Genomic DNA, 13727 nt, shown 5'->3' on the forward strand with positions numbered 1-13727 from the left:
CGATTATTACTCCCTTAATTTGACCCACTTGAATCCCAACTCTGTTCTTCAAATTGCCATATTTGTTCATCATTGTGAAGCCTACCTTGGGATTAATCCACATTTCGGATTGTGGAAGTACTTGTATCACTGCAAACCTGGAATGGCGAGGGGCAGCATCAAGTAGTTGGTGGTGCTAGCCTTAACTTCGTCGAGGTAGAAAGGATGAGTATCTCGATATCCCTATGAAGGATAGTGTTGGGGGCCTTCGTCTTCCGAAGATCCTCAAAAACACAACTAACATGTTTTCCAAGTATGATACATTCATAGGGACCTTCGGCCTCGGAATGAAGCTGTACACGATACGAAAAGCATGGTCTGGGAGAAGGTTGAACCAATTCTGAAGCTACGCGTACAGAAGCTTCGGCTTAGCTACGGAAAATGAAACTGACTTAAAGAGGAAAAGGCTATCTAGTCCTCGATAGATTGTCCTTAAGTCAATAGTAAACATAAATGGCATGAATGTAATTTTACACAGGCTGCGTCCTGTGCTTATAAATAGATGAACAGTAACACCATACTGTTCATGCGGACTTGTATTCACTCGCACGTCACACCTGGATTTTCATCTTCTGTCAAGCCGAAGGTATAAATGTAATTCAATATTGTTCATGTTTATTCCTGATGATATAATAAAAATATACTAAGGATGTCATATGATTATTCATATTATTTTCCATGTTTCATTATTATAACTGAGATGATGAAGGTACGTCCTTCATAACCTTCGTCTGAAGATCAATATATCCTAAGGAAATAATGTTCCGAAGGACGAAGGTCTTTAACCATTGACATTTTGTGTTGCCTTGTTCTTAACTCATAGCATTTGAGAAAAGTCCCCAACATTGGCGCTCACTTCCGGCGAACTCACTCGACCACCTTCGGCAAGCTGTGACCTTCGTCATGCCGCCAAAGAAGGCTTCAACGCTGGGGGCTACACTGCAGCCACAAGACGTCAATCAGAAAATACTGCGTGAAGCCCGAAGTCAAAAAAGGAAGGCTACAAGTCCAACGCCTCAAGAGGAGGAGCTGGACCAAGAAATAAGGGACCTCGAAGCCATCCATCAGCAGGTCCAGAGGAAGAAGGAGAAGATGCTTTGTCTCTCTGATCTATAGAAGAAGATCGATGAGGCTGCTGAGGAAATGCGTCATCTCACTGAAGATGACCAGGACCGAAGACCTCAATGCAGAGAGCTTCGTCAGGACAATTCCTACGATGATTTTGAAGGGTATGATGATTTCCTTCATGGTAATTTTGCTTTTGATGATGCTTCTCCTCTGTCAGCAGAACTACAGGCTACCCCATGGCCGCCATCATATAAGCCACCCCAGCTCCCCATGTATGATGGGTACTCAGATCCGAAGCAGTTTCTGATGAGCAACGAAGCAACCATATCCTCGTATGGGGGAAATACCGCAGTCATGGCAAAATCCTTCGTCATGGCAGTCAAGAATGTTGCGCAAACCTGGTACTCCTCTCTTCGGCCAGGAACAATCATATCATGGCAGAAGCTGAAGGATATGCTGATCACTAGTTTCCAAGGGTTTCAGATGAAGCCGGTTACTGCTCAAGCTTTGTTCCAGTGCACGCAAGACCACGAAGAATACCTCCAGGCGTATGTCCGAAGGTTCTTGCGTCTGAGAGCACAAGCGCCCACAGTGCCCAATGAAATCGTCATTGAGGCCATGATCAAAGGTCTTTGGCCAGGACCTACGGCTCAATACTTCGCCAGGAAACCCCCTCAGACACTGGAGAAGCTGCTTCAGAAAATGGATGAGTACATCCGGGCCGATAATGATTTCCGCCAGAGGAGGGAAGAAGCTTATAGGTTTTCTGAGATGACTAGGGGCTTCGGAGGACGAATCCACCGTAGGCATGTTAGATCAATCCACAACTCCAGTCAGAGTGATGACAGAGGAAGCCAGTTTCAGAGGCCACAACATAGCTCACAGTCTTCAGGGCATCAACAGAGCTCTTTCAGGCCACCAGCTCCAAGGGGCAGAGGCGGCAGGGGCTTCAGAGGAAGATATGGGGATCAGCCCAGGAAACTCTACTGCTTATTCTGTGGTGAGGACAAGGGCCAAACTACAAGAACATGCCAGGTCACCATCCAGAAGCAAAAAGAGATTGCCGAAGCAGAAGCACGACATAATCAGCCAAAGCAGGTTTTACACACTGCTTCGTGCTACTCTCCCTATATACCAGAATACGTGGGTAATCAACCTGCAGCTTCTGTTGCTTCGGCAAGTCATTCATAAGCTTCCTGGCCCTAGCTCCCACTACCACCAGCATTGCCACCTACTCATACCCGAAGCCAGCAGACAGAAGGGCACCAACACGCCCAACAGCAGCGCAACTTTAGGGAGGAGTCCGAAGCTCGTACAGTCAATAGCACTGTACCAGAATCGAAGCATATATACTGAGGAATATCCTACTTTTGATGTACTTTCATCTTTTATGCCACTTTATTTTTTGTAAGAAACAAGTAATTTCAATTTCTTGTAATAACTATGCCTGCACCAGAATGAAATATATCTTCCTCATGGATATACGAAGCTCAAAAGTTGTCTCTAAGGAAACGAAGTAAATTTCGAAGTTCAAAAGTCGTTCCTAAGGGAATGCAGAGCCAAAAATTACAATCCAAAGCTTCAAAAATCATTCCTAAGGGAGTGCAGTGTAAGTTTTCTGCTCAAAAGTTGTTCCTAAGGGAATACAGAGCCAAAAATTACAATCCAAAGTTGCAAAAGTCGTTCGTAAGGGAGCGCAACGTAAGTTTTCTGCTCAAAAGTCGTTCCTAAGGGGATACAGAGCCAAATACCACCGAAATATAAGGCGAAGAAGCTCAAAAGTCGTTCCTAAGGGGATGCAGAGCTTAAATGCCATCGAAATAGAAGGTGAAGAAGCTCAAAAGTCGTTCCTAAGGGATGCAGAGCTTAAAGACTCAAAAGACGTTCCTAAGGGGATGCAGTCTTATGTATTCCAGTGTGGGCACATGGGTGTGTGTCTTCGGCATCCTCATCATTTTGCATCATATCATCATATCATTTCGCATAACATTACATCATACATCATATTGCATTAACGACACAAAAATTGAATACGAAGCAAACCTTCGGCAAGTGCTTTGTCAAAATGAAAATGTGTTGAGGCACAAAGTAAGCTTCGGGAAATACAGTTTTATCAGACTTGCCCTAGAAGGGCTCTTTCTTTACGAAGCATGAAAAGAAGGGAAGGTGTTTTTTCGCCGAAGGCTCAAAAAACGGTATGTGTGTAAATTTCATGCATCGTAAAGAAATATATTATAGTAATTTACATGTTTCAATTGTTCCACACACCAAATGTTACATAGTATTTTTACAATAAAGTTGCAGAGTATTATTACAACAATCTACTCTTCTCTAAGGATCTTTTCTGCAGCTTCGTTTAATAACTTGTCGACAACTTCGTCGATAATAGAGTTTGCAAGGCTCATAACGTCCCGTGCTTCCTTCATCTCCAGATCAGCCAGAGGATTGTATGGCTCCGGTAGCGGTGATAGCTCAGCTGTAATAGATAAGCTATTAGTTCGAAGCCACAAAACAAGTACCGAAGTTAAAATTCAAAAAACAATACCTATACGCCTTTCGCGCTCAGTAGCCTCTTCACTTCGCCTAGCTTCTTCTCGGGCGTCATGGGTGTCTTCTTCATTCTTTTTTATAATTTCGTGAGCCAACTCTTGGCCACTGTTTACCCAGACATCATAGTAAAACTTTCCGCCCATTAAAGTTGCTTCGGCTGAAGGGTCCTTCGTGTCGTTTAAGGAGAAGGCAGCTTCGCCTTGAGCTGCAGCTTTCACGTGTTCGCATCCAGCCTTCTACAGAATAGCTGCAACTCCCTGGGCGCCGGAGAAAGCACAATTATCGCCACGGTCATTCAAAATTTCCTCAAAAGCTTCGGCTTCCCCGCTTATCCACTCAATGACGCCTTCAGGGTCGCTTTGAATGAAGTTCTCCTCAGAGGAGTAGGCACCTACCTTTGCAAAGTTGTTTTTCAAATTTTTTACGCAATCCAAGGATTTTTTAAAGCATCTTTCCTTGGATTCGCGAGCTCCTCAATATTTTTCTCCAGCCTGGCCTTCCACCATTCACTTATTTCTTGGCTGGCTTTCACGACTTCACAATTTTCTCTGGCTTCAGCAAGTTGTTTTCGAAGGTTTTCAACCTCGGCTTTCTGGGCTTCGGCCTGAGCATTGTATTTAGCTTCGTCTTCTTCCATTTTATTCACCAATGAAATTAAAATTTTGTCTTTCTCCAAACCTTCGTTTCTCAGCTCAATTGCCTCTGAGCGAAGGTTGCTGAGAGCTATTGTGCAGCCTTTGTCTTCGGCGCTCTTTTGTGCCCTCAAGGCATTGCTAAGAATTAAGCCCTGCAAGAAAAAGAAAGAATTAAGCATGACAATGAAATGCTTCATTTTTAACTTCAAAATTAACAACCTCTGTACCTTTATACTGTTGTATGCAAGGCTATCAGCAAGGTCATCCTTCGACATGGCCGAAAGGCCTTCCTCAAGTTTCATAAATCCCATACTTTTGGCTATCTCCCGGCAAACCGATATTTCTTTGTTATCTGGGAGACAGTATAGGAAGTCATCTTCGTTAGTGCCATTAAACACTAAGGCCCCCTTCGGATATTTTAGCTTCTGGGCGTAGTGTCTGGCTTCTAGAATTTCTTCTTTGGATAATGTTTTCCTCGAAGCATGTCGAATAATGTAATCAACATCTTTGGTCGAAGCTTCGGGGGCAGGAGATTTTGCTTCTTCCATCATACCTTGCCCCGCCGCCATGCCGGTATCTAGAGTTTGTTGCTCAGCTTTATCCTCAGGCGTGGCAGCCTTCGTCCCAATGGGCACTGAAGGCCCAGCTTCGGCTCCGGCCTGGACTTTGATAGCTTCGACAACTTTCTTGGTAGGAGCAGGGCTAAAGGCCTTTGTGGTCTCCATGACAGCGTCTAGCATGCTGGCCATCCTCCTTCTCTTGGGAGTTGCAGCAGGAACCTTTTGCACTTTCGGCAATTCTGCCTTTGCTGGTGGGCTCAGAATTTCTGGAATTTTCACTGTATTTTCCAATTTTGATTCTTTGGCTGTGGGGAACAGATATCCCCCGGGTCCACCAGAAGGGTAAAAGACCTCACGAGAGGCCCAAGAGCCCAATAAATCGTAAGGTCATTCCTTCATGGGCCTGGAGAGGGACAATCAGTAAAGCAGATTGATGTAAGGCCGGATTGGTGCAAGCCCGGACGACCCCACAGCATTGAGCAAGCGACCACAACAGAAGATCCAACTTTCCCGCGCTGGAGCCCCATGCAACGGAACCAGGCGAGGATAGGTCGGCAGAATCATAGGAAGATAGACTCAAACAGTTCACTATCTTTTAGGTGCACATTGTTATCATATCCACGTGTATTGCCCCACGGTCGAATATATAAGGCCTAGGGGGCACTCCTTCAAAAGGATTGACCCCATTACTACTCTACCATCCACCTCAACTCTCTACGCTTTGGAGAGCTACCTTGTAACCTCGTACACAAAGCATACTCACCAGGACGTAGGGTATTACGCATCTCAAAGCGGCCCAAACCTGTAAACATCGTCCATCGTCCCTCGTGCATCTGGCACGAACCATTTTGCTACAGTCGGCGACACCGTCCTACTCCTAAAACACCTCGAGGGGCCACCCCGGGTGTGCGGTCGGACCCAAAACACCGACAGCTGGCACGCCAGGTAGGGGGTGTGTCGATGATCCAAGCTAGCTCAATGGCCGTCACCTTCCACAGCAAGATCACCCTCCGTCCCGGATTCGTATTCTGCTTTAGAACAATCTCATCCATAGCAGATGAAGAGGGAACTTTACACCGCATTGCAGATCCACCGAAAAAGAAGTCTCCTCCAACAAACTCCAAAAATACCGGAGAAGCGCAACCTCCAGCTCTCCGAAAAAAAGATCTCCTTCAGAAAATCAGGGGCCGAGGGCCCGCTGACCCGGAGAACTCCACTATCTACTTCCCCGACGAAAGAATGGACACAGGTCGCAAGGAAGAAAGAGGCCGGGACAAAGCAAGTTGCTCTTTCCGTTCCTCCGCCCTCAAAGGAGAACGGAAAAAAGATCATCACGACCACCGTACCATTCTACCCCGATGTCCTCTTCATCGGGAGGGTGGAGTGGCCCCCCGTCTCCGACGACGAGCCGACCGCGCCCGGAGAAGAACCACCTCAGCGGGAATCCCGCCGACGGAGGAACCGGCGCCGAAACATTCGGCGACACCACGAGGCCGGAGAACGGGATCCGGAACAACCTGTTTCGCGGGACGAGGTCTCGGAGATAGGAGAAACTTCGGAGGAACGCGTCTTTAGAGAACGAAGGAACTCCCGACGACGTGATCGCCGCCGGGCTCAGGAACAAGCCGAGCAAGATGCAAGGCAACGCCGAGAGAATCCACTCTTCGGGCACAACCTGAATCCCGACTTCGCCCGAGCCATGAACACGCCGAGTGAAGTCGGAGGAGTACTAGCTCGAATAGCTGATGGACTCCCTCGGACTCCTAACACCGAGGGCTATCGACGACTGTTCACCCAGGCGGCCAACCATCTTCTACCGCTTGCTCACCCGCCGAACGATCTACGACACGCTATCAACAGTCGTCGAGACGCACGAAGCTCCATCAATGCTTCGCGTGAACGACGGCATGAGAACGAGATCCGCCGCCGGGAGGAGTACGACAGGGATCATGGCATCCTAGCTCGGAGCCAGGCCACCAGAACTGAGTCGGCAACGGCCTCAACTGGCGGTACTACCTGGGGACGGTCGAGGAACCACAACAACTACTCCCCTCCCTGGGACAGACATCATCCCCGACGACAGGAGGACACGTGTGGAGTGTCTGCTCTTACTCCACGCCTTAGGGCCATCCAATGGCCCCCTAACTTCAAGGTATCCAATGTCGATAAATATGAACCTAAGCAGGATCCAGGGGGCTGGCTAGCCGTCTACACCACCGCTGCTCGGGCCGCCGGGGCGTCCGAGGACGTGATGACCGCGTACTTACCCATTGTCCTCGAGCAAGACGCGCTGCAATGGCTGCGACATCTACCCCGACACTGCATCGACGACTGGGGCGATTTCAGTCGACGCTTCACCGCCAATTTTCAGTCCCTCTCCGACAAACCGACGCAACCGTGGGACCTCAAATCCATCAAGCACCGAGGGGACGAAAATCTCCGGTCATACCTCAAAAGGTTCCAGACCATGAGAAATCGTATCCCTGAGGTCACGGAGGCGGCCGTGATCGAGGACTTCTACAGAGGATCCAATGACTCGGCCTTCGTCTGAGCCATATTGCAGAAGGCGCCGACTACCTCCGAGGAGCTGTTCCGGGAAGCCGACCTCTACATCACCACCGACGAGCGAGCCCAGGACCTCATCGGAGGAGCGAAGCCCGCACCGGCAGCACCACGACGCGACGCGAACCAGCAACCCGACAAACGCTGGGAGAAGAGACCTCGCGAAGAAGTACACGCCGCCGGACCACCAGCCTCTCGCGCCCGGGGAGGACCTCGCGGAGGCGAGCGCACGCTGGACGACATCCTCGATGCCCAGTGCCCCTACCACAAGGACATGCGCCACACTCTTCGGAACTACCGGGACTTCAAGCACTCCGTCGGGCACGGCCGACCCTTCCAATCTCTACCTCCTCCTCCGCCGAGGGGAGGGCCAGAAGAACCACGACAACCCCAACAGCAGGAGGAGGGAGGAGGAGCTTTCCCGCGCGTTGACAGGGAGGTCAACGTCATCTTCGGTGGACACGGATCGCAGGAGAATAGAAGACAACAAAAGCTCAACGATCGCCAGATATTGGTGGCGACCACCGGTCCTCCCGCCCCATACCGGTGGTCGGAGCACCCGATCACTTTCACTCAGGCGGATCAATGGCTCAACTTCGACCACCCAGGCAAATACCCGCTCCTCGTCGATCCGGTGATCCGAGAGAGCAGGGTGAAGAAGGTGTTAGTGGACGGGGGGAGCAGCATCAACGTCACCTTCCCCCGTACACTCCAAGGCTTGGGAGTTCACCTCAAAGAGCTCCACGAGTCCGACACTCCATTCTTCGACATCGTGCCGACTGAAGGTGAATACCCGCTGGGTGACATCTACATGCCCGTCACCTTCGGAACTCCGAATAACTACAGAACCGAGTTCATGAGGTTCGAAGTGGCGAACTTCGACTGCGGGTACAACACCATCATCGGGAGGCCGGGATTGGCAAAATTCATGGCCATTCCGCATTACACGTACATGATACTGAAGATGCCAGGACCACAAGTAATCATAACTGTGCGCACTGACTTCCAAGGCACCGCAGAGTGTTTCCGAGTGGCCATCCAAGCGGCTCTCACCACCAAGCCGTCGACGACTTCTTCAACACGGGTGAACTCTAAGCCTGAGGAGGACCTTGCAGTACCGGCGAATGAAGCTCAGGCCGCGACCTCTATGCGGCCGACTAAAGAAACTAAAAGGATCAACCTGGGGTTCGCTGATGAACGCAAGACTGCCATCATCAGCTCCAGCCTGGACGACAAATAGGAAGATGCGCTCGTCCAGTTTCTGCAAGATAACCGAGACGTATTCGCATGGCAACCTGCGGATATGCCGGGAGTCCCAAGAGAACTGGCCGAGCACAAACTGAAGGTCTATCCCCAGGCAAGGCCGATCTGGCAAAAACTACGTCGTTTCACGCCCGACAAGAGAGAGGCCATTCACGCCGAGCTAGCTCGCTTGGTCGCGGCTGGATTTATTAGAGAGGGGTTACACCCCGAGTGGTTAGCCAACCCTGTTCTTGTACTCAAAAAGAATAAAGTGGATTGGCGCATGTGCGTCGACTATACTGATCTCAACAAACATTGTCCAAAGGATCCCTTCGGGCTCCCAAGGATAGATCAGGTGGTAGACTCCACCGCTGGATGTTCTGTGCTATCTTTCCTGGATTGCTATTCCAGATACCATCAGATTAGTTGGCGAAGGAAGACGAGGAAAAACAGCATTCATCACTCCGTTTGGTGCTTTCTGTTACACCTCCATGCCGTTTGGCCTCAAAAACGCTGGAGCGACTTATCAGAGAGCCATTCAAACATGCTTAGCCGATCACTGGGGCAAGCGTGTGGAAGCCTACATAGATGATGTGGTAATCAAAACGGAGAACTCGGAAAACTTCATTGAAGACTTACAGCTGGTTTTCAACATTCTACGGCGGTACCGATGGAAGCTTAATCCTGAAAAATGTGTTTTTGGGGTACCAGCAGGAAAGTTACTCGGATTTATAGTCAGCCACCGGGGAATTGAGGCTAATCCGGATAAGATTGAAGCTATCATGAAAATGGAAGCACCACGATCACAAAAGAAGGTTCAGCGACTTACTGGATGTATGGCAGCTCTGAGCAGATTTATATCCAGGTTGGGAGAAAAAGGTTTACCATTTTACAAGCTACTCAAGAAGGTGGACAAGTTTCAGTGGACTTCAGAAGCACAGGAAGCCCTAGATGCACTGAAGAAATTCTTGACAACGCCACCAGTACTGAAGCCGCCACGGCGAGCCACATCAACTCAACCAGCTGAAGATCTGCTGCTGTATATCTCTTGCACGACTCACGTGGTAAGCACCGCGTTGGTAGTCGAGCGAGCAGAAGAAGGACATGCCTATCCAGTGCAACATCCTGTTTATTTCATCAGTGAAGCTCTGGGTCCCTTGAAGAAAAAGTATCCTCAAGTTCAGAAGCTATTATATGCAGTACTTCTAACCGCCCGCAAGCTACGTCACTACTTCGATGACCACAAAGTCATAGTAGTCACTGGTTTTCCAATAGGGGATATTCTTCACAACAAGGAAGCCATTGGTCGAATAGCCAAGTGGGCCTGTGAACTGGGATCTCATGACATCGAATTTCGACCTCGCACTGCCATCAAAACTCAAGCATTGGTTGACTTCGTATCAGAGTGGACTGAACAACAAGTACCCGATAACCCAGAGACTGCAGAAGTATGGCGAATGTATTTTGATGGCTCGCTGAAGCTGCAGGGAGCAGGAGCAGGAATTCTCTTCACCGCACCTGGAGGCGAGCACCTCAAATATGCCCTCCAGTTGCTGTTTCCAGCCTCCAACAATGCAGTCGAGTATGAAGCTCTGATCCATGGATTGAACATCGCCATATCATTGGGCATCAAGAGACTGATGGTGTACGGAGACTCTCTGGTAGTCATAAGCCAGATAAACAAAGAATGGGATTGTTCAAGCGATTCAATGGGAAAGTACTGCACCGCCGTCCGAAAACTGGAAGATAAATTTGAGGGTCTAGAATTTCATCATGTAGAAAGAGATCGGAACACGGCAGCCGATGTATTGTCCAAGCTTGGATCCAGTCGAACTCAGGTCCCACCTGGAGTCTTTGTACAAGAAATACTACAGCCGAGCATCTCAATGGATCAAGCAGAAGAGTGTAATATTGTGAATCAACCAGAGTCGGACTCTGATGACTGGAGAAGGCCAATCATCAGGTATATAAAGAATGAAGAGGAACCAGATGACAAAAATGCAGCCGAGCGTATCGCCAGACAGTCGGCTCACTACACACTCATTGGGGAGACATTATACAGACGGGGTGCATCAGGTGTCCTCATGAAGTGCATTCTCTCATCTACTGGGAAGCAACTTCTGGAGGAGGTTCATGCTGGACAATGTGGAATACACGCAGCGTCCAAGACACTAGTCGGGAAGGTCTTCAGGTCGGGATTCTATTGGCCAACAGCAAAAAGTGATGCTGCCAAGTTAGTTCAGAGGTGCGAAGCCTGCCAGTACTTGTCGAAGCAACAACATCTACCAGCGCAGCAATTGCAGACCACACCGGTGACTTGGCCCTTTGCATGCTGGGGGCTAGATATGATTGGACCTTTCAAGAAAGCTCAAGGAGGATACACTCACGTAATGGTGGCAATTGACAAATTCACTAAATGGATAGAGTTCAAACCCATTGCTTCTTTAACCTCAGCTAAGGCCGTGGAATTCATACAAGACATAATATTCAGATTCGGGATACCAAACAGCATCATAACTGACCTAGGATCCAACTTCACAAGTTTAGAATTCTTCGATTTCTGCGAGCAAAAAAGCATTCAGATCAAGTATGCTTCTGTAGCACACCCAAGAGCCAACAGGCAGGTTGAGTGAGCTAACGGGATGATATTGGAGGCACTCAGGAAAAAGGTCTTCGATAAAAATGAAAAGTTCGCGGGAAAGTGGATAAGGGAATTGCCCTATGTCGTCTGGAGCCTAAGAACCCAGCCTAGCCAAGCTCTGCATGGAAACACTCCTTTCTTCATGGTCTATGGGTCAGAGGCAGTGTTACCCGCCGATCTCAAGTTCGGGGCACCAAGGCTGATCTTCGAAAGCATAGCAGAAGCTGAAGCCACTAGGATAATGTACTCGAGGAAGAACGACTGAATGCAGTAATCCAATCAGCACGATACCAGCAGACTCTAAGGCGCTATCACGACAAGGCCGTACGACAGCGATCCTTCTCAGTAGGAGATCTCGTCCTTCGCCGAATTCTAACGGGGGAGGGACGACACAAGTTATCGCCCTTATGGGAAGGACCCTTCATAGTAGCAGAAGTCACTCGGCCAGGATCATATCGTCTCACTCAGATGGACGGCACAGAAATTGAGAACTCCTGGAATATAGAACACCTCAGGAAGTTTTATCCCTAGCTGTATTTCAAAAGCTATCAGGACAATAATGTACTCTGTAAAGTGGGAAATATGTCATCAATAAAAAAGGCTTCAAGTATACCCAGTTTGTTCATGGTCGACTTGCATTCTTACTTAACTCGGGGTGACCACTATGCCCTGCTAATGGAGCAATCGGCTTAAGTTGGCAACGACTTAAGCCGGTGCAACATGCTCGCGCTTACTTAACTCAGGGTGACCACTATGCCCTGCTAACGGAGCAATCGACTTAAGTCGGCAACGACTTAAGCCGGTGCAACATGCTCGCGCTTACTTAACTCAGGGTGACCACTATGCCCTGCTAACGGAGCAATCAGCTTAAGTCGGCAACGACTTAAGCCGGTGCAACATGCTCGCACTTACTTAACTCGGGGTGACCACTATACCCGGCTAACGGAGCAATCGGCTTAAGTCGGCAACGACTTAAGCCGGTGCAACATGCTCGCGCTTACTTAACTCAGGGTGACCACTATGCCCTGCTAACGGAGCAATCGGCTTAAGTCGGCAACGACTTAAGCCGGTGCAACATGCTCGTGCTTACTTAACTCAGGGTGACCACTATGCCCTGCTAACAGAGCAATCGGCTAAAGTCAGCAGCGACTTAAGCCGGTGCAACATGCTCGCGCTTACGTAACTCGGGGTGACCACTATGCCCTATTAACAGAAGCAACCGACTTAAGTCAGCGGCAACTTAAGGCGATCTGACGCGCTTACGATTACTCATATAGGGATGACTTCTATATCCCGCAAACAAGTTTCAAAACCATCACACATCATTTTACTACTGCAAATTTACGTACTGATTGAACTCTGAAACAATAGGAGAATAACAATATCATTCAGGTGCTGAACTGGTGTCCTCTAACAAATGTCTGACCATGCTAACCGCGCGCTCAAAGCACGCAAAATATTTCTCTATTTCACAATATCTTTCTCAGGAGCAATCGACGAGGAAGGGCAACTTGAGGAATCAGGAGCAGCATTCACGTCAGCCCTTATATCTTCAGGAACAACCACGCCAGGTATCCTCATCAAGATTCGCCCCGCCCGAATGGCCTTATCCATGGCTCTGTCGCGCTGGGCTCTCAGAGTAATGGAAGTTTCTTCAGCAACCTTGGTAGCCAACTGAGCGGTTTCTAGCTCCTGGGCGATGGATTTCTTGGAAGCACGAAGTTCTTTGATAGTAGCATCCTTCGCCGATATCAATTGCTTGAGCCGGATCACCTCATCCGTGGATTCCTGCAGCTTATAGCGATGGTTGTCTAACTCCTCCATGGTGAAGCGATGACTCCTCTCCAGGATGGTCAACGAGTTGCTAGAGTCACGATACAGTCTGTCAAGATTGTCGCGAGAAGCAGCAAGGATACGTTTTTCTTCCTGCAAACAAAAATCAACTCCTTCAAACATCAAGCAAGCAATAGGAACACAGTAATGCAAGGCACAGTTCCATAAGTCGCCTTTTCAGAATCAAGCTGAGTGCGAAGGGAAGAGCTCAGTGCATTGACGTCATCTAGGGCAGCAGAGACCTGAGCTAGTTTAGTCTGGCTTTGAGAATACTTTTCTTCAAAATCAGAGCACCGCTGGACCAGTTCAGCCTGATCTCGAGAATGTTTTTCTTCAAGAGTGGAAATTTGCCGAGTCATATCTAGCAGGAGACAATCAAACAAAAGGGGTCAGAATGTAAGGCAGTTCAATAATGAAGACAAAGAGAAGCAAAAAAGCACTAACCAACATTGGTTGCCTCCAAGTCAGAGACACGATGTTGAAGTAACACCGGATTCCAACGTGCAAAAGACAAAGCTCCTTCTGGAACAGAAGCACCCTGCAACCTCAGCTGGCTAGCCATCCCGTCCACCAATGCCTGATAAGGAGAACAGATAA

Source organism: Zea mays, chromosome 9, assembly GCF_902167145.1.
Source record: "Zea mays cultivar B73 chromosome 9, Zm-B73-REFERENCE-NAM-5.0, whole genome shotgun sequence".
Lineage (NCBI taxonomy): Eukaryota > Viridiplantae > Streptophyta > Magnoliopsida > Poales > Poaceae > Zea > Zea mays.